Genomic DNA, 20,231 nt, shown 5'->3' with positions numbered 1-20,231 from the left:
ATATAGCAATTGTAAGTCGCTTTGGATAAAAGCGTCAGCTAAATGAATAAATGTAAATGTGAAAGGAACTCTTAATGCTTCAGAATACCAAGACATTTTGGACAATTTCATGCTCCCAACTTTGTGGGAACAGTTTGGGGATGGCCTCTTCCTGTTCCAACATGACTGCGCACCCGTGCACAAAGCAGGTCCATAAAGACATGGATGAGGAGTTTGGTGTGGAGGAACTTGACTGGCCTGCACTGAGTCCTGACCTCAACCCCATATAACACCTTTTGGGATGTATTAGAGCAGAGACTGTGATCCAGGCCTTCTCGTCCAACATCAGTGCCTGACCTCACAAATGCACTTTTAAAAGAATGGTCAAAATTTCCTAAACACACTCTTACACCTTGTGGAAAGCCTTCCCAGAAGAGTTGAAGATGTTATAGTGGCAAAGGGTGGGCCAACTCCATATTAAGCCCTACAGATAAAGAATGGGATGTCATTACGTTTGGCAATATACAGTAATTTGTGTGTGATTATATATATATATATATATATATATATGTACACACACACATTATATACAAACTTTTATGTTAGATGGGATTAATCATGATTAATTGATTTGACCACTAATAACAATACAACAACAACATAACTGGTAACAAAATGATGTCAGAGATATTTCATAAGTATAAAAAGTATTAAAAAACAACAACTGAATATTTGGCATCATAACACTCCGAGTTGTGCAGGGGTGATGTCAAAACCCGATAGTCTGATTCGATTATTAGTGAAATAAGCTCAGTGGTAAACACAATTTGACAATACTTGAATTCTGCAATGTAAACTACACACTCATACACCCCAAACGTTTTTTTTTTTTTTTATCATTGTAGAATAAAACATCTAAGGATCATCAACTTGTTTACCACAAACCTAATTTCACTAACAAATTGAAAAAGCCTAATATTATTATTTTATTTTTTTTTTTAAGAAGCATAGGAAATATTTTGAGGGAACCAGTGGCAAATTAGTCTTCTGGGTTTTTACGTCATCCCTATACCACCTCTGACCTCTAAACAAGATTTTTTTTTTTTTTTTTACACCTGCAACAGTTTGGTTCTCAGTGACTGAATTCGAGCGGAACACTTCTCATTGTCGAGACCCAGAAATACTTTTTGCACTGCTTCAAAAAGGTACTTCCACTGTTTGGGATAATCAATATATAGAGTGTAGAACAGTCCAAAAAGCACTCCAAAGGCAGTTGGTACATCTGAAACGTTAAGCAGAACTTCTTCCTCCACCACTACAGCGACATCCACCACTGAATCCAGGCCTCCAGCATCAATGACTGTCTCAAGGAGACCCATTTGCATCCCTCTGGTCTGCCTCTCCACATCATTGCCTCTCTGGTTTGAACCACATAAGATAGATGAATAAATTGGAGGGAAAAAGATAATTGTTATATGTGATAATAAAAACAACTGTTCATCAAAACTACTTGAACTTAATTTTCAACCGCTAAATGTAAAAACACGCGCCAAACATGTCAGTCTCTAATAACGTCATTTATTTAATTCACGAAAAAAGCATTCCATAAAACAAGTATTTTATAAAGTAAATGCTTTGTGCATAAAACAAATTTACCACTTTATTAATCTCCAATGCGCAACGTCTGCTCAACACACATGCATAGTGGTGCTTTCGTCAGTAGTGTTGGGAGATTAGTAGATTACTTTAATGTATTTACTACCTGTCTGGATACTAATTTGTGTTCCGAAGATGAACAAAAGTCTTACAGGTTTTGAACAGCACGAGGGTGAGTAAATAACAGAATGTGTCATTTTTGGCTGAAATAACCCTCTGAAGTGACAGCAGCTTAATAAACATGCTGCAGTCTGTATTATTAATGTTTTAGTAATGAGTAATCTATTTCATTTATATAGTGAAGACTGTGCAGTGTAATTTTTACATTCGATTATATTTCCTACCTGAATATTATTGTTAGACATACCTGGAAACTTTAAAGCACTGTTTTCAAGAAGGTTACACAGGCAAAAACATTGAAAACCTCTTGAAGACTGTTCAAGTTAATATAAATTAAAAGTAATTTTTTCTTTTGATAGCTTTAAATTATACTTTAATGTTGAATGACTATAATTAATAGATAAATCAATTTAATAAATATAGCATCTTTTTACTAAGTACTATGAATGAAGGCCAATATCACGGATATCTCCATTAAATAGCTGCGTTTCCACTGTCGGGCCAGAGCAGGCATGCTAGTGCGTGCCAGGACCAGCCGCGTTTCCACTGTCATTTCCGGGGCTTGATCGGGCCTCGCTGGGGCTTCCTCTGGGCCAACAGCCAAAGCGGGCCAGCTCAGGCTAGAGGAGTGGTTACGAACAGAGGCGGGTTTACATGAGTCTGGAGACGGCAGCGCCGGATGATTCTGTCAGAATTAAAAACGTATAAAATAATTTACCACAAAACTCACTTTCATGTTTGAATGCCTTCTGTTTGTGATCCGATGTGGATTTTGATCACCGTATAAGGTAGAAATATTTATACGCTATGCAAAATGCACGCTAACCATTACCATAGTAAATATGAATGCTTGAAGAAATCAGACAAATCATAAAGGCTATCACAATTATGTTTTTTTTGGTTTTATTTTATCTGTCAGTAGTCTACGCCTCGTCTCTTTATAGCCTACCAGACTATCATAAAATAAAGCAACCTTTTTTTTCGGGAACTTTCTCTGTTTCTATGACTGAAAATATAACTGTAGCCTACTAGGGGAGAGAGCTCCTGACCTCAGGTCGTAGGCTATTTTTGGTGGCATATTTGTAGACATTTTCATATGGGATGAATTTAGTATCAAAATGGTTAACACGTGCAAGCACACTTATCAATGAACTTGATACATGTTGCAGAAATGTTTTATCCATGCCTTTCAACTTGTGTGTGCAAAATTCTAAATTGAATGAATGTGAAGCAATTTGTACAAATAGAGACATTTTTGTGAATACAAATGTTATCCTTTGTATTAGTGTATCATAATTTGCGCATGCAACACAGAAGATGTGCATGTGTGGATCAGGTGACGCGCGTGCATTCATCAGGGTGTCTACAGATATGAACAAGTTAAATTTAAGACTTTTTAAGACCTTTTTAATGCCACTTTGAATGAAATTTAAGACCAAACCTGTGATGGAAATACACATTATATTACATGCGTATATATTAGGGGTGTAACGGTTCACAAAATTCACGGTTCAGTTCGATACGATACACTTGTGTCATGGTTCGGTTCGGTACGTTTTTGATACAGCATAAAGAAATAAATGCCAGAGAAATTTCCTTGATTTCAATTTTTTATTCTTTTTTATATTAAAACTAACATCATAAAGTATGATATTTTTTTTACTTTGAGCAATTCTAGAGCTATAATTGACTCTTCTTAGGAGCATATAAAACAAAACAGCTCCTTGGAAAAAATGAAATGTCATATTGTAGTAGTTATAAACAAAGGATTATTTTAGTTCAGATTAACATTTGAGGGCAGCAATTGTATTCATAATGTCAAAATAAAACCGACGTAATGTTACTTGAAGGCATTATAGCCTACTATTCCTGCCAAACTTCTATGGTTACAGTTAGTGTTACTACAGTAAATCCATGGTGAATGTTGCTGATCTGTGGACACTGATAGTTCATTCATGGCACAATGTTTCTTCCAGGTTTCCACGTCAGCGCTGTTGATCCGTTAATAACGGAGACATATGAATGCTACTCACTAGATCTCGCAGCGATGTTATTACTTCTGTCAGTTCTGTGGCGAATTCAAATGCTTTCTTTACTGCATCTCTTATTAGCGCTGTGTAGTAACAGTGTCGCATGATCACGATCGGCTCGCGCTGCACTGGTCCAAACTGATAAACGGTCCTTCAACCACACAATAACGAGCAGTTTCGTTCCGCTTGCATTATACGTTTGCCATTTGATGTTGGGCACTGTTGTGGTCGCACTCTTATGGTGTGTTCACACCAAACGCGAATTTAATTGTTTGCGCGAGTAGATTACATTCAAAGTCAATGCAAAGACGCGAATAGACGCGAATTTGATGCTTCACTGGTTATTTGACGGACATTAGGTCCGTCAGACTGGAGACATTTTAGCGGTAACGTGACCAGAAATATTTAAGCCCTATCGAATCTGAATTTAAGACATTTTAATACTTTTTAAGGCCTTTTATTAGGAAAACTTTATTTAAGACATTTTAAGACTTTTTAAGGACCCGCGGCCACCCTGATTCATTGACGTCTTGGATGGGTAGTTGTGCACACATTAATAATTAGCACCAGGCCTATTCATTTATAGTTGTTTCTGTGTGGGTTTTGAAATGCTTAAAAACCGCGAAAAGAAAGTCTCAAAATCCAAATGAATCAAATGGTTACTTACCTGAATCGTCTTTACTATTGGTATATTTTCTCTGAGATAAAACTGAAGACCTCTGAGTGCTGCTGACCTTCGGTGCATTGCTATGTCTGTGGTCTGCATTCAAAAAACATAGGTTACATTAATTTTTACAAATGACTTCATTTTATAACATCAACTAGAATGTACAGTGGTCAGGAGGCAATAGAGCCACATCTTATTAACTCACAAGAATATGACATAATGACATAACCAACATATGATGCATCATATGCTGTGTTTTCATTTTTCTTTAGTGTGTTATGTACTGTATGTACTGTAGCGGTTTGTGCATAATATCTGCAAAGTTACAAAGCTTTGTGTAACGTTACCGAAAATACATAAGAGTATCCGATTGATCGGCTTTGCATTTTCAGAATCCAACTCATCTGGTAAAACTGACATCATTACTGTCTTTGTAATTGCTTTGGAAGCTGAAGCTTGTGATTTTGGTAAGGGGCATGACATTTCCAAAACACGCTTGAGGTGTTCGGCCAATCACAACGCACTGGATCAGCGGGCCAATCAGAGCACACACTGTAGGCTTGTTCGACTTGAACGACTTGTTCGCTGCACAGACCGATCGGTAAATTACATCAAAGTACTGCGAGATCGATTATTAGAGACCAGACGGCTCCACGGTACCGTATTTTCCGCACTATAAGGCGCACCTTCAATGAATGGCCTATTTTAGAACTGTTTTCATATATAGGGCGCACCGGATTATAAGGCGCATAGAATAGAATATACTGCTTTTAAGTGCGCCTTATAGTGCGGAAAATACGGTACTTTGATGTCATAAACTGATTGGCCTGTGCAGTGCCAGTTCAAGTCGAACAAGCCGTAGAAATTTACGCCTTTTTGAAAGATGGGGCATGGATATAATTTATCATGATAATTATCGATATTAACTGACAATTTTTATTGTGTTATTTTTTAGCAATATTGCACAGCCTTACACACAAATATTTAGTAAATGCAAGCGTGTGATATTATCCGTGTGATAATTTACCTGCTCATCTAGGCTTGTTAGCACAGCTTTCAACTCATCTTCATTATCGCCTCTTCTGGAACGATACATCGCAATCAAACCTTTGGCATTGACTTCCAGGGATTTGTGGAAAGTTGAGTTCAGCTCAACACCAGTGATTCTTTTAAATTCTGCATAGACCTGGAAAACAAAATTTGATAACACAAGTAAACATTAAGGACAATGTGCAGATTTGTAGTTCTGTGTTTTGAAACAACTTTGCATGTTCTTTGTTTGACTTCACACCATTTTACATTGGACCGTATTTGTTCATATATGCCTAAAAAGAGAACCAAAGATTTTTTTTAACCACCTTCTAAAACAAATGCTCCAAATGAGCCAAGTGTGAAAACGGCCTTAAAATAGGTTAACTTAATACTTGCTAAACGTACTTGTTGTTCCAAGAAAAGTGCTGGCCATCTTAGTCTGATCGTAGTGACAGGTGGTTGATCAGAAATCACCTCGCGTCTTCTTAGGGAGAAGGTCAGGTCCATTTTGGCATCGACTTGGGTTAGATTTACATTCTTCTTCTTGAGTTCTTCTTCAAGCCACATTCTCTCCCCCTCCAGTGCTGCTTCATCAAGTCCAGTTGGGAAATCAGGAAGAAAGTTGATTTCTGCCCTTTTCGGTTTTTTGAGTGTTCCACCTTGTTTACCTCTTTGTCTCTTGTTGATCTGTACTTCACTACAGCCTGTAGAGCGCAGTTTCTGTCGATAATTAGCCATTTTGAACTTTAAACTCACTTTCCATCCCTGCCATCCAGTACCAGGCCCTGGTTCACTGAGGCATGAATGCTTCACGACTAAAGCTTTAGCAACTTTCTCGTACTCATTATCACTAGGGTATGCTGAAAAGGTATACATGGACTCTGCCAACTTTTCCAGGATGTCAATTTTCATTTCGCGAGTTACTTTTAGAGGTTTTTCACTTTTTCCATATTCTTCATTTCCTTTTCTTAGCCTTAGTTCAAGCTCATAGGAAAAGGTAGGTATAGTAAAGTTGGCTGGCCATGGACCTAAACGTTGACACTGGCTGAAGGATGCTGTGGACCCAGAAGACATGCTTGCAGTGTCCAAGGTGAAATCAGATACAGTGTCATCTTGAGCTGACGTTAACTCAATCTCCCAAAACACTTTAAGAGTGACTTTGTCATCAGGCAGGTAACTAATGTCATTCAGATTACAGAGTTGATTGTCAAATGCAGGGTCTTCAAATTGAAGTGTGATGCCACGTGTAATTTCAAGTTTTTGACAGGTGATATTGTTAATGAAAAATTCATTGTTCTTGTGTCCATTCATTTAAAACTTGTTGATTTCATTTGAGTGTGTGTAAAAGCATTTCTAACAGCTGAATTGGGGGTAGGAAAGAGCAGATGTAATAAACCAGATAGCCCGGGGAGATAACAAACACCTAGGCACGAGAAAGAATCTTAGTCGAAGAATACAGGATGTCATATAGTAGGGTCCCAGGCCCCCTCCTGAGGAAAGCAGGAGGTCATTTAGATTGTAAATGAAGGCCTTTTGGCTTCTCAGGGACAAAGAACAGCATGACCTGCCCAGGGGGGGGGGGGGGGGGGGGGTTGGGGTAGAACCAGTCCATACTAGATGTCTTTAAGGAAATTTACAGAGACTGGGAAAGGAGGAGTCAAGAATGTCAGAAACCTGTATAAAATGTCTCAGTTTTATTATGTCAGTAGGCTTTCTGTTTCACATCTGGGTGGCTGCGGTTGCGAAAAGATTCCTCAAAGAATAAAAAGCCTTTTCTTCTTTACTACAATTTTGCCTTTTGAGTGTTCCTTAACCCTGTGATGCTGTTTTTCCCAGTGAGATAAAAATTGCTATTACAATATCCTTCAGCTCTTCCAGTGATGATGGCTTTCCAGGAAGGTCAAGCCTCTGAATGTTTTCTGGGCCCAGTATAACACGAAGCAACATGGTTCTAAAGGATACCTGTACAGAAATATAAGAGACAGTAACATAATGAAATCAATCAGATCATCATATAGTTATATAAAGTATTAGTGTTTGTAGGTCTGCACATAACTTACTAGCAATGAATATACCTCTTGAGACACACCAGATGCTTTCCTCCAATGTTGTACACTGTAAGAGGGTAGAAATCGTTAAGTTCTTTGAGAAGCTTTACGTGTAGTTCTCCAAAGGCACTTCCAACAACTTCGTAAGCACGAAGATGCTCAATGTACCATGAAGCCAGGCTTTTCAGGATCAACGAAACCTCACCATCAGTGATCAAAATATTCTGGATTATGCTGAACTCTGGTAATCCTGAACATGAACCAACAGAGACAGCCATACCCTTTGAGTAAGTTGTTCCATGAACAGTTACTGCTGTAGCAAAAGAAAGAGTGTTCCGACACCCAAGCTTTCTTTCAATGGCAGTCTTCAGGTTTGGTTCAAGTGAAGCTGCTCTGATGGTTTTGACCTTGCTGACTTGTAGCACTGGTTTAAAAAAACTAGATGACTCTAGGACATATGCCAGCATCAGTTGATGTCGATTTGCTAAAGTTTTCAGGATATTTTTGGTATTCTTGCTGTCACGAATGATCCTTTTAAAAAAACTATGTTTTGATTCAAATCTCATAGTCCACATGTCAAGCAAGGGCCCAAAGCAGCGGATAAGATGAGTGTAATGTTCAACAAAGTGGTGCTTGGGTTTAAGCTTTTCATTTGGAAAAACCTCTTTGAACAACTGCCTATGATCAGAAATATTTGAGTCCAAATAGCACAGTGAATCTTCTGAAAAAGTTGGTGAGGTTACAAGCTCAACTATGTCCTTAAGGTCCATTAAAACTTGCCATGCCTTTTGTTCTTCAGGTACTAGGCTGCCTATCATAAACGGAAGAAGTCTCAACAACGTCCAATTCTCATGGCCGTTACCACCAATACTTTTCTTTTTGTCAGATGCAAATGTTTTTGGAATTTTTTGTGGCTTATTTACCTTATCAGTATGGTCATATGGAAATAACTCAATGATGTTGTTAAGCTGGTCCAATGTGAGAATCTTTTCAGAAATCAGCTTCCGCAAACAGAGAGCAATTTCAAAAGGGACAATCCCTTCAAAAAAATCATGGAGTAAATCCGGAGGGAATCCAGTTACTGGATGAAAATAAGACAGGTGATCTCGCAAAACACAGCCTCGCTTCACACCATTAACATCCGTCAATTTTTCATTAGATTTTAGCTGCTCCAAATTGGAATCATGCAATTCTGGTGTCCTTAATTGAAAGTTTCCTTCTTGTACTTCAGTTGTTTGAATCTCACTCTTAGAGGCTAGACAAAACCGACAGAATTTATCCACCAGAAAGTTTTCATAAAACCCTGCCAGACCATGGGCACCAAGATTATCAGCTGAAACGACAAAAATGGTTCCTTTGATTTTTTCACCCAGCTGCTCTACAAAAATGCCTTCTCTCTCAAGAATCTTTAAATCATTGAGCAGAGGACCAAAGAATCTCTCATAACCAAATTCTTTGACATTGTCACTTTTTCCCAGAAGGGCCAACTGAATGGAATCAAGGTTTGACCGGAAATGTGGTGGCCAATTGAGTATAACCCAGTAAACAGCTGTTATCTTGTTTTTTTTACGCGAAGTACCCAGTGGGTTGGCAGTTTCAAAATCATCAATGTACAAGCCTAGGCTCAAATGCAAATCTTCATTTTGAAAAAGTTTGTTTCCTTTATAATAGTGTCCATCTCTGAATGAAGTATATAATCCAGTTGTTTCTGTTGAAGAATTGAAAGTTCTAAGTAGTCGATTGCCGAGTTCACGCGCATAGGTTTAGTTACCTATGATCACTCGCGTGAACTCGGCAATCGACTACTTTGGACTTCAACCGAAAAACAGGATGTAAACAGGTATTTGCGCTGGCTTAAATAACATCATTTTTATACATATCTTTTACATCTACTGCAGTCAGATCCACTCGTGTTCACTCAGAAGGAATCACTCACATTTTCTGTGCACTTGTAATGACACATCAAGGATGTTAAGAGCCTAAAAGCAGGTTTAGTACTTGCCCCATTAAAGTCAACAGGGTGCAAATTTAAAAAATAGAATAACTCGGTGTAGGCAACACCGATTTTTGTTGTTGTTCTCTGTATTGACAGCACTCCAAATGTACAATAAAATGAGCTCAATGTTAAAATTGACCGGAGTTCTCCTTTAAATTTGTTATGAAACAGGAGTTGCAACCAATTTTACTCCATATTGTAATATATTTAGGCTATAATTTGAAATATACTTAGGCTATAGTACAATACAAAGTGTGTCAAAAAAAAGAAATCATTCTAATCCAAGATTATGTGATCACTAATATAAATCACTTAGTGCACGAATTTGAGTACACAAAATAATAGTATCAGCTGATTCACGACCTAGGAAGCTTATAGAGAGCCTAAGTCCCACCCCTCCGCTTCCGGCTCATGGGACCTTATTTCTGAAAAAATATGTATGGAAGTCAATGGTGAGAGACAACTTATCTTTTTATTCCGTCTGAACTGTGCCCTGAACTACACATATGATGTTTGTCAATTTAAAAGGTAATTATGAAAGTCAAGAAAGTCGCAGTTTGTCATAAAACAGAATCGTAACGTTTAGTTTTATGTGAAAATCGCTCAATGAACTACATCTCTCATCTCCCATTATGTACGTCACAAGATCCGTTGCTCGTATGTGTGTATTCTGGCTCAAAACACTCAGGCATGATGGCGTTACGTTACGATTATAATGTAAGACTATAGAAAAAATGTCAGACGTTAGCTTCAGTAAAGTTAGCTTCATTCATTGAGAATAAAAAGGGGGTTTGTGTGTGTTTTATTATTATTTTTTTTAATATACAGAGATTCATGCAGCCATTTTCAGGTAAATTGGGTAAAGTTGCAGTTTGTGAAGTGGGACACACAATTTCATGTAGTTTGTGCTTGGATAATACTATTGATTACAACAGGATATTGTAAATCAATAATTTATTTTTTAAATGTAAAAGAATAAATGTTACATTTATCAAAAGAGACACATTCTTGGATTAATGATGATGATGATGATGATGATGATGATGATGATGATGATGATGTTTCATGCTCAGCTCTGTGTTCCTTTTTAAATGTATTAAATGTATTATCTTTTATTTAATAGGATGTCCCACTCTTACTGAATTTACTGGCCTGTTTTATCTAACATGTTAACATTAGGACTCTAACAAAACTTTATACTTTTTAAAAAAATCGAACAAAGAAACTTGCACATCATTGCATGAAACTGAATTATCACATGAACAGGTGTAATGCAAATTTATGGTGTAGATTGAAATAGATTGTATTAGAATTAAAATTTTAACAATTTGATTAGACTTAAACCATGTACATAGCCTGGGAAAACCCAGACAACTTCCGGCAAATTTCTGGCAAAGAGCTCATTCAAGCCCATTTCTAATCCGTCGAAATCGCGGCACCAATCAGAAACGTTGGGGCGGGCTTTACACGATGACGATCGCTCTGATTGGTTTTAGGTCTATCCAATTGCGCCCAGAGGCATTTGAGCAAGGTCCGTTGGTGAAGAAAAACTTTTAAATGCATTATTATATTCAAATTGCAAACACATGAGGACAGTCTCCATGAAAGACCCACTGGCAGATGAACGTGCTACTACATTTCTCTCCGAAACGCTAGGAAATTAAATTAGATTTAATAGAGGATTTTAACTGTGACAAGATGATTGATGAAGCTTTGCCAGACCATAACTCAGTTAATACTGAGAATGGTCTGGTAACCAGGGCCCAGTTTTTCAAAAGTAATCCAGTGGGATTTCGGATCACGGATTGGATCAAATCTTGGAAATGGGTTTTTCAAAAGCAAAAGAGGGATTCTGAACTAAGATCAGATCATGTAATCCGATCTTAAATTTGATCTGGATCAAACCTGCCCTTTGGGTTTTTCAGAACTTTGAACTTGGTTTTGGGATCTATTTGATCCAAAAAAACAGGATAATCCTGATCCCATCAGAAGGGTGGATTCAGTTGTGATTTTTCGAACCAAATAAAACCAGAGAGGTTTTTTTTTTTTTTTTTGTGAATGATCACAAAATCAATGTTTACTGATGATATATACATTTCTTCATATTTGAAGCATATATGAAGCATGTCACATCTAATGAGATATGGTAAAACAACAAAATCTACAATTTAACATTATAACAAAATAAGGAAAGTAAAATGTTTCTGTTTATTACAGTGTTTCTGTTTCTTTAAAATTAAAATAAACAATGGTTATTTGTGACCACCGGTATTTTGCCAACTGTTGTTCTTTGCTAAGCCAGTAGGCTAAACGGTTGGTTCCATTTACAGCTCTAGTCAACAGGATTTGGTGATCCTGAAAAGTTCCTATCCGGATCAGATTGATCCAATCCGATGTTGCTTTGAAAAACTGGCTCAAAAGTAAGATGGATTACGTGATCACGGATCGCAAAAAAAAGCATTACTAAATCCGGATCAATTTGATCCGAATTAAACCTTTTGGAAAAAACGGGCCCAGGCTACCACGTACAGCCAGCCACAGAACGTGGTATGTCTGTTTCTCAGACATTCCAGCTCTTGAGTAGTGACCACAGTCACATTATGTAGATTTGACCAATTAGTTTGAGGTTAAACTCAGCCCTGAAGAGAGAACTTTTTTCTCTTTCCTCACTGCAACCGCTTTCTCATACTTTCAATCTGCAGGTGTTTGGCATCTCAAATGATCATGTGGTCTCTGACAACCACACACCAGAGACATAAATACCGCTGTATTGAAGCAGTGCTGCTCCATTCATTCAAGGTGTCAAAACACGACTGAGTGGAACCATGGAGACAACGAAGTTTTCCGTTTATTTGTTCATAGTTTCGGCATTCCTCTTGCATGGTAAGACATGTATTTATTTATTTATTTATTTATTTATTTGTTTGTTTGTTTATCTTTAGGTCAATGATTTAAAAAAGAAAAAAGAAAAACAAGCTTATAGAGTTCCCTGCTCAAAGCAGAGATTTATTCAAGACCCAGATCCAGACAAAGACCTGTCAGTCAAGAACCAGATATAGTAGGCTAGACTAAATATTAATGAAATATTACCTTTTCATTTATTTTACTTTACTGAACAAAGATCAACAAGACAGTTAACAAACATTTTATTAGTTTCAAGTAAAAAATAAAATAATAATAACCATAAAAGTGTAAAAAGTGCCTAGACTTTATTAATTAACATTTTTTTGTAGTAAATTTGTCAAGTTGTTATGTCAATGCGAATCAAATTAACCAAACTTTGAGTGTCTTTGTCTTAACACTGGTTGGCAGGTTAAAAATTGTTGTTGTTTTTTTATTAGATTTTTGTTTGTATTTCACTGTATTCCTTTCTTTATCTCCCTTTATCATTTTAAAACAGCTATAATCTGTTATAACCATAGACTGTAAAAAAAATATGGACGTAGTGTCCGTGACGTCACCCGTAGGTTTCTGAAGACCGTTTTTGACATAGATATCATATAATAAAGGCTAGATGTCCCATCCGCGCTGCTGACCAATGGAGGTCGACATCCGCACACGGCGGCCATCTTGCCACAGGGAGCTCGCTCACTCGTAACATTGTGTTTTAATGGTGCATGTACTTTTAAATAACCATAACTTGCTGCCGATTTTCAAACGGTTTGTTATAAACGTCAGAGATGTAGTTATGACACTGCATACATATGAAAGAATTATAGCCACGTTAATAACGTTGTAAGAAACGTTTGTAAGAAACCAAACCGTTTGTAAATCCGTCAAGATTTCAGCGAGATAAGAGGATTTGTGTGCGTGCTGATCACTCACCTTACATCAGAGCCTGCCTGTGACAAGATGGCCGCCGGTGATGCCGGAAGTGACTCCGCCTTAAGACATCTAGCCTTTATATGATATCTATGGTTTTTGAAGCCTAAAGTGGGCGTGGCTGACCGTCGTCATCTTGGCAGCGCATCACTCCCGAATTTATTTATTTTTACAGTCAGACAATGAACTGAGGTAACATAACGGTTAACAGACAGCAGACAAACGGCTAATGATGACTAATGACCACAGCAGCGGGAATCCACCTGTCACTCAAAAGTGGACACCCTTAATTATGCAGAAATTTAAGGCTTAATATAATTTAAACGGATGAGTTATAAAAAAAAATTCACCCCCCTCACAGTTGTCATGAGGGGAAAAATAAGCTATATAGACCAAAGCCACTTTTTGCACCAGGCTGTAAACATGTTTTTCTCTGCTGTAAATTTGGGCATTTTAACATGGGGGAGATAAATATTTGACTCACTTCTGCATCCAGCCTCAAGCGGCCAGTCGATGAATTACCGTTGAATTCACTTCCGTGTTGGTTTCAAGAGAGAGACGGGGAGGTTAGTGGCGTTTTCTTGCGGAGGCCAAGGGAAGCCAGGCTTCCTCACTTTTTTAGAATATAATCGTCATTTAATAAACACTTTTGTTTTCACAGTTTACGTAATCCTTCTGTCATCTCCTCATCGTCTCTCTTCATTCATTACTAAGCGTTTTATGATGTGTAAAACAGCGCCCCTATAAAACTGACATGGTGAATGAGCGTTGAAAACATGGTACTGCACCCTGTGTCTGTGAGGAGGCCAGGCTGAGTTGGCATCCCTTGATAGAAAAAAAAAGAATGATTAACCAATCAGGTGACGCTATTGTCACGACACTGCTCCCCTGTGATTGGTCAGGACAGTGTCAAGGGAAGCCATGAACTTGTTGGCATCAGGCCAATCACATCACGTTATCATCGTCAATGAATGAATGAATGAAATAGCGGAAGATTTGTGGAGAGAGAGCGAGAGAGAGAGAGAGAGAGCGCGTCTGGTCTGAACTGCCCATTTAGCGATGTGTTATTTTTTTAATGTGATTATAGTTCTTCTTACTGTTTCTTGCGTGCTTTGATTAAGCAGCATGTGAGTGCACTTTGTTGTTTATTGTTGTGATTGTTTGTGAATAACCGCTATTGTATCCTTACATGAGCGTCACACCGATTTAAGGGTGTATTAAATGAAAAAGGTTTTCTTCTTGTTGCTTACCGTTGGCGTTTCATATCTGCGAATGTTTTAATAAAAAACACCATGAAAGATGTTTAAGAGGACTGACTGTGTGTGTGAGTGTGAGTGAGTGTGAGTGTGAGTGTGAGAGAGAGAGAGAGAGAGAGAGAGAGAGAGCGCGTCCGTGCTCAAAGTGTTGGATTGTAACAAGCGTAGGCTAAGTCCCGGTAAGAGGATGCTGGGCGCTCTAATAGTTCATCCAAATAGCAACATATAAATGGTAGCCTAACGTATGATTTTCTGCCCCCACCCCTTAAAACACACAGCTTAGAGGTTGTGCCTTAATTGGCTTCCTCAGAAATTTTCCCCACGCCACGCCACTAACCAGCTTCATTTGAGCCATCAAGACATCTAGGATTAACAAGAAACATCTAAATAAACTTAAGGATTAGGATGATTTGGGCTTCCCGATTTTAAATATTATTATTTAAAATGATAATATTATTATAGCTAATTTAAATACTTCAGCATGCTGGAGAAAGTTGGGTTCAGTGGAGTTTGGTGATAAGCCAGAATGGTTAGCAATTGAAAAAGCTTCTTGTAATAAGACTTCTTTATCTTTAAAGTATCAGCGGGAAACAGTTATTTATTTTTAACTTAATTGAAGTGTGGAAACAAGTTAAGGTATAGCTTATTACGATTCCTGGTATATATGTGGATACTCCAATTTGTAGTAATCATGCTTTTCCTCCAGGGTTACATAAGCTTTCTTGTTTTTTTGTCAGTGGAAACACATGGAAACAGTTCCAGATATTTATATGTAGCTAATTTGAACAGCTAAAACAAAACTGTGCTCTTGTTTCTCCACATTTTTTCCGTTATTTGCCCATTAGAGACTTTGTAGGAAAGCACATTCCAGACTTTGGCGTTTTGAATTTGAGTCCAACCTCAGAGAGAATTATTAATGTACATCCCATGATGAGTGTGTAAAAATTGTACACATTACTGCTAGAAAAGGTGGACAAAAACACAGAGAAAATAAAACATGACTGAGAAGAAGAAATTAGTTTTAATATTAGTGAAAACATGTGGGATGAGAGCTTGAGAAACGTACACATGTTCAGTTCAAGTCAAAACCTTATTAAATGTATCCCACGATTTATCCACTCTGTAATAATTGTAAAATGTCACCCTGTTTTATTCTTTATGGTCATGTAGTAAAATTCAGTCATTTTGGTAATGTATATTTCATTTTCTTTCTGAAGTGCATTCTATTGATCTGGAGCCTCAGTCTTGCAATGGACTTTTAGGAGGAGAGAATGCTTATTGTAGTAAGTATCAGACAAAGCCCATTTCACTGTGTGATGCTTGCAAACATACTTATTTTACAGATGTGGAAAGCAGATTCACTTTTGAGATGTGGGTTAGGGAACTGGGAAATATGTTGCACTTGGAAGAACTGAGATTTATATTAAAAGATAAACTCCATTTTCATTTAGATTTGGAAACCAATACGACAGTTCCAACAGGTGGACTGAACAAGCTTTATGTTACAGTTTTTCTCGATTGCTTAAACACATTTCTTGAAGCTATGCCTCGTATTCTCAAAACTATAAACACAAATCCATAACGTCTCACCCAATTCCCCAAACATCCTATTTTCAGGTCAAAATGAAGCTCTACACTCAAAACCATTCACTCTTGCTGAAAACCAAACTTTGCCCTCAGACAGGACACACAAGCCCTCAAAATCACACACACTACAACATAGTCTAACACACTGCTGGTGCAATAAATTCAAAACAACATTTCCAAAACTGGTAAGTTATGTTGCTTGTGGTTCCCTCCCTCACAAACCTTTTCACATGATGAACACAAAAGACACAACCAGTGGATACAATGGCACATTTTTATTCATACACAGAAAACACACAACCACAAAAATATTTTTTTTTTCCTGTTTTCCTGTTTTACTCTTTTTTTTTTCTTTTTTTTTACTCTTTTTTTTTTTACTCACCTCTAATTTTTTTTTATTTTATATTTACTTACAGTAAGATGTGTGTGACCATCATATGACAGTAAAATAGCACACACAAACCTTATTCTAATATGTAACTGTATTAGAGTGGTAAAGAGTGTTGGTTCGTGACAGGAGGGCCTCCACTCAAGGACACAATATGATGAACAAGTCTAAGAATGTTCCACATATGGTTGAAATACCATCATTGTCCTAGAGAGATAACTTTCTGGGAGTCAAGACTATAAAGGAGAAAGGATGCCCTCCCTTCACTGTCACACACTGCAGCCACACTGTCTGACTGTACGACTGCTGGCCTTTTCTTGCAAGAAAATAAACCTCATCAAAGACTAATGGAAATGTTTGTCTCTTATTCAGTGATAGAATTTTGTTTGCCACCACACCTCCCTAAAGGTTCTGATGATCGAGGCAACGGTGAAGCAACTCAAATTTGGCCTTACTCGTAGCCGAGCCTCCCACATACTCATACCATTGACAAAGACATGGGCAACTAGAGTGACTTGAATTTCATCTGAGACTGCTTGTCTTCTTGTCCTTGCCCTTCCTCCTCCTCATTCTTATCCCTCTTCCTTCATGTCTTTCTGGATCCATTGTTCCAAATTGCAATAAACTGAATTGGGCCCTTTTATATGTCTATTGAAGGTTCTGATTGATGTGTATTAAATTTTGACTCTTAGTGTTTTCACCTGGATAATTGTGTGCTAACTGAGCTGAAGCTGTGCTGAATTAAGTGAACAATATTGAATACTAGTGCTTTCTATATGACAACATGGTCTAGGCAATGAGAAATGAAGGGATTTGTGTGTAGAGTTTTGCAGTGACAGTTCAACAAATCTGACTCATGTGTCGAAACAGGGGAATAGTGTTTATAGTTTAGTGAAATGGGTGTGCTTTTAGATAAATGGCTTTATGGTTTTGAAATTTTAGTTCAAAAGCCTGGTTATAGTGTTTAAGCAATCGAGAAAAACTGTAATATTATTATTTTTATTTTTTTATTTTTTGGCTTCACATCGCCTGTAATTTAATTGAACTGTCTGATTATTATTTAAATTCCGGCTGTTGCCGTTTACCAGGATAACAGATTGTGTTCACTCTGTTGCTCATGTACAAAATGGTTTATCTAGCTGTTTGTTTAGCTCAAAGTATAGCATGTACTATGGTCCCGCTTACGTTTGATGACTTATTTATCCTGTATACTATTACTGTTTTGGTGGCATTGTGCGTGTGTGTTATTTGTGTTTTTACGCTGCTTGTTAGATTTTTATAGCACTTCATCTTTTATTATTTTGGATGTCTGTCATAGCAGCCTGATCTCACACACGAAACGTACACATTTAGACGTAAATAAAAACGATCCAATTCGCATATATATTTACGTATTATAGTGACTTTTACGTATCATCTGGACGTTATTTCAGGTTCGATACGCATCTATATTTACGTATTACAACTAAAATACGTATAGATTCAACGTATATCCATAAATGCATGACAGCCTGGTCTCATTGTTAATACGTAGTATTAATACGTAATTTTCAAAGATAGAAAACGTACGTTTTATAGATAAATGGAAGATCCCTTAACCCCACTCCCAAACCTAAACATAACGTTACCCATTTTATACAGAATATAAAAAGGACAAAACGTACTGAGATGTGTGGGAAATGGCAATTTTATTAACAATATAGCATTAAAAGATTTTTTTTTAGCAGCTAATCCTACTCCTACCCCTAAACCTACCCATAACAATTTCTTAAAACTACATAGGCTACAATTATGAAGAAAAATTACAACATAGGCCTACGTGTAATCACAATAATTTATTTATTGCGAACATGTCAAAACCGGTACCAAAAGTCGTTCACATGACGATGTGTTGCAGTCACGGTCCACAGTTTTGAATGAGGTACAGAGCAGAATATAAGTTAATAATCCAAGAAAATGTTAATCCGGCTTCGCTCTGTATGAAGGCGCGCGCGCTTCTCCATTTCAAATGTAGTTTACCAACTGAAATACGGCATGTCGCAATCTGTGGCGAGAGCCAATGAGCGTTTGATATCACTGCCGTAAAACATGTCGTAACGCTTCTTGAGGGCGCAATTTTTTAATTTGAATTCATCACGAGCGCGGAATTTGACGGTTACGGACTGCGCTGCTGATAGCCTGTGAAGTGGAGATGAAGATCACTCACTGGATAAAGGGCTGAATTTGGATCTCTTTCTTGCAAACGTATGGATTTTAAAGATTTGGACTATCAAGATAATAAAATTGATATCTTTTGTGAATTTATGTTGGGTTTTGGTGTATTATTTTTCTATTGGAGAAAACGCATTTTGTGTCTCACTGTAAATAAACTAAATATTACAAAATGGTTAAACGATTAAATAAGGTATTTTTAAGGTTTTAAAGTGTATTCTTGTGTAACTGCATGTAGGCTAATCCTCCTAAACGAGTTTGCAGCAGAAGGCACGAACAGAGCGAATGGTTATTAGCCTAAAATGCGACTGAAAACGTAATTGATAAGACATTTGAATGCAATAGAGTCAAAACATTAATGCCACGATTTTAATATGCATAAATAAGAATACGTACAAATATGTACGTCGGTAGAGTTGTTCATACGTAAATAATTTACGTTTTTGTGCTGTTAATACGTAAATATTTTAAGTTTTAGAGCTGTAAATACGTCAGTATTATACGTTTCTGTGTGTATAAAACGTATATACGTATGGTAGAATTACACTTTACGTAAAAATACACACGTATTCTCATGAGATCACGTTGGTCATAGACATTACATCATTTTCTGTTGATTTCTTCTTCAGGTGTGTCTGGTGTTGATACAGTGATGGAGGGAGATTCTGTCACTATATTCACTAGTGTTAAAACAAACCAACAAGAGAAGATTAAATGGTATTTTAATAAGACTTGCATCGCTGTAATCACTGGAGATCTCAGTGCTATCTGTACAGATGTTCAGTGTAATGAAGATAATAAAGGTAATAAAGTTAATGAAGTTACTGAGAGATTCAGAGGCAGACTGGAGCTGGATCATCAGACTGGATCTCTGACCATCATGAACATCAGAAACACACACTCTGGAGATTATACACTAATGATCATCAACGGCAGCGACTGTGAAAAGATCTTCAGTGTTTCTGTTCATGGTGAGTTATTATGTTTAAATCATATCATCATGTTTATTATATCAGTGACATTCAGAGGTTTTTCTCTTGATCTGCATCATTGAACTGAACTGAATCACTTTCAACTGTTTAGTTTTTCCACTGATGATCCATTAGTTTTTAACAGCTAGTTTTGTTTCTGTTCATTCCAGTTCTTTCCATCTGATTAAATGCATTTATTATTTCATACTCATTTTCATACTTGTTTTTAGTTCACAATAAAGTGCAAAGAAATAGTAAATGTGTAAAAATCTTGTAATTTGTCAGTTTATCTCATATAACGATCAGAAATGTTTGCAAATCATTATAAATATTTTAGATGTATAATGTGCTTATTTTGGAATATTATAATATAGAAATGTATATTTCAATGTAGAATGCTTTAATTGTATAAACATGTACGTGTCACGAGATGCACACAAAAAAAGGTAAGATCCATGTGCAGTTTAA

The sequence above is a fragment of the Rutilus rutilus genome (assembly GCF_951802725.1).
Source record: "Rutilus rutilus genome assembly, chromosome: 8".
NCBI classification, from domain to species: domain Eukaryota; kingdom Metazoa; phylum Chordata; class Actinopteri; order Cypriniformes; family Leuciscidae; genus Rutilus; species Rutilus rutilus.
This window is presented reverse-complemented; position numbering follows the sequence as displayed.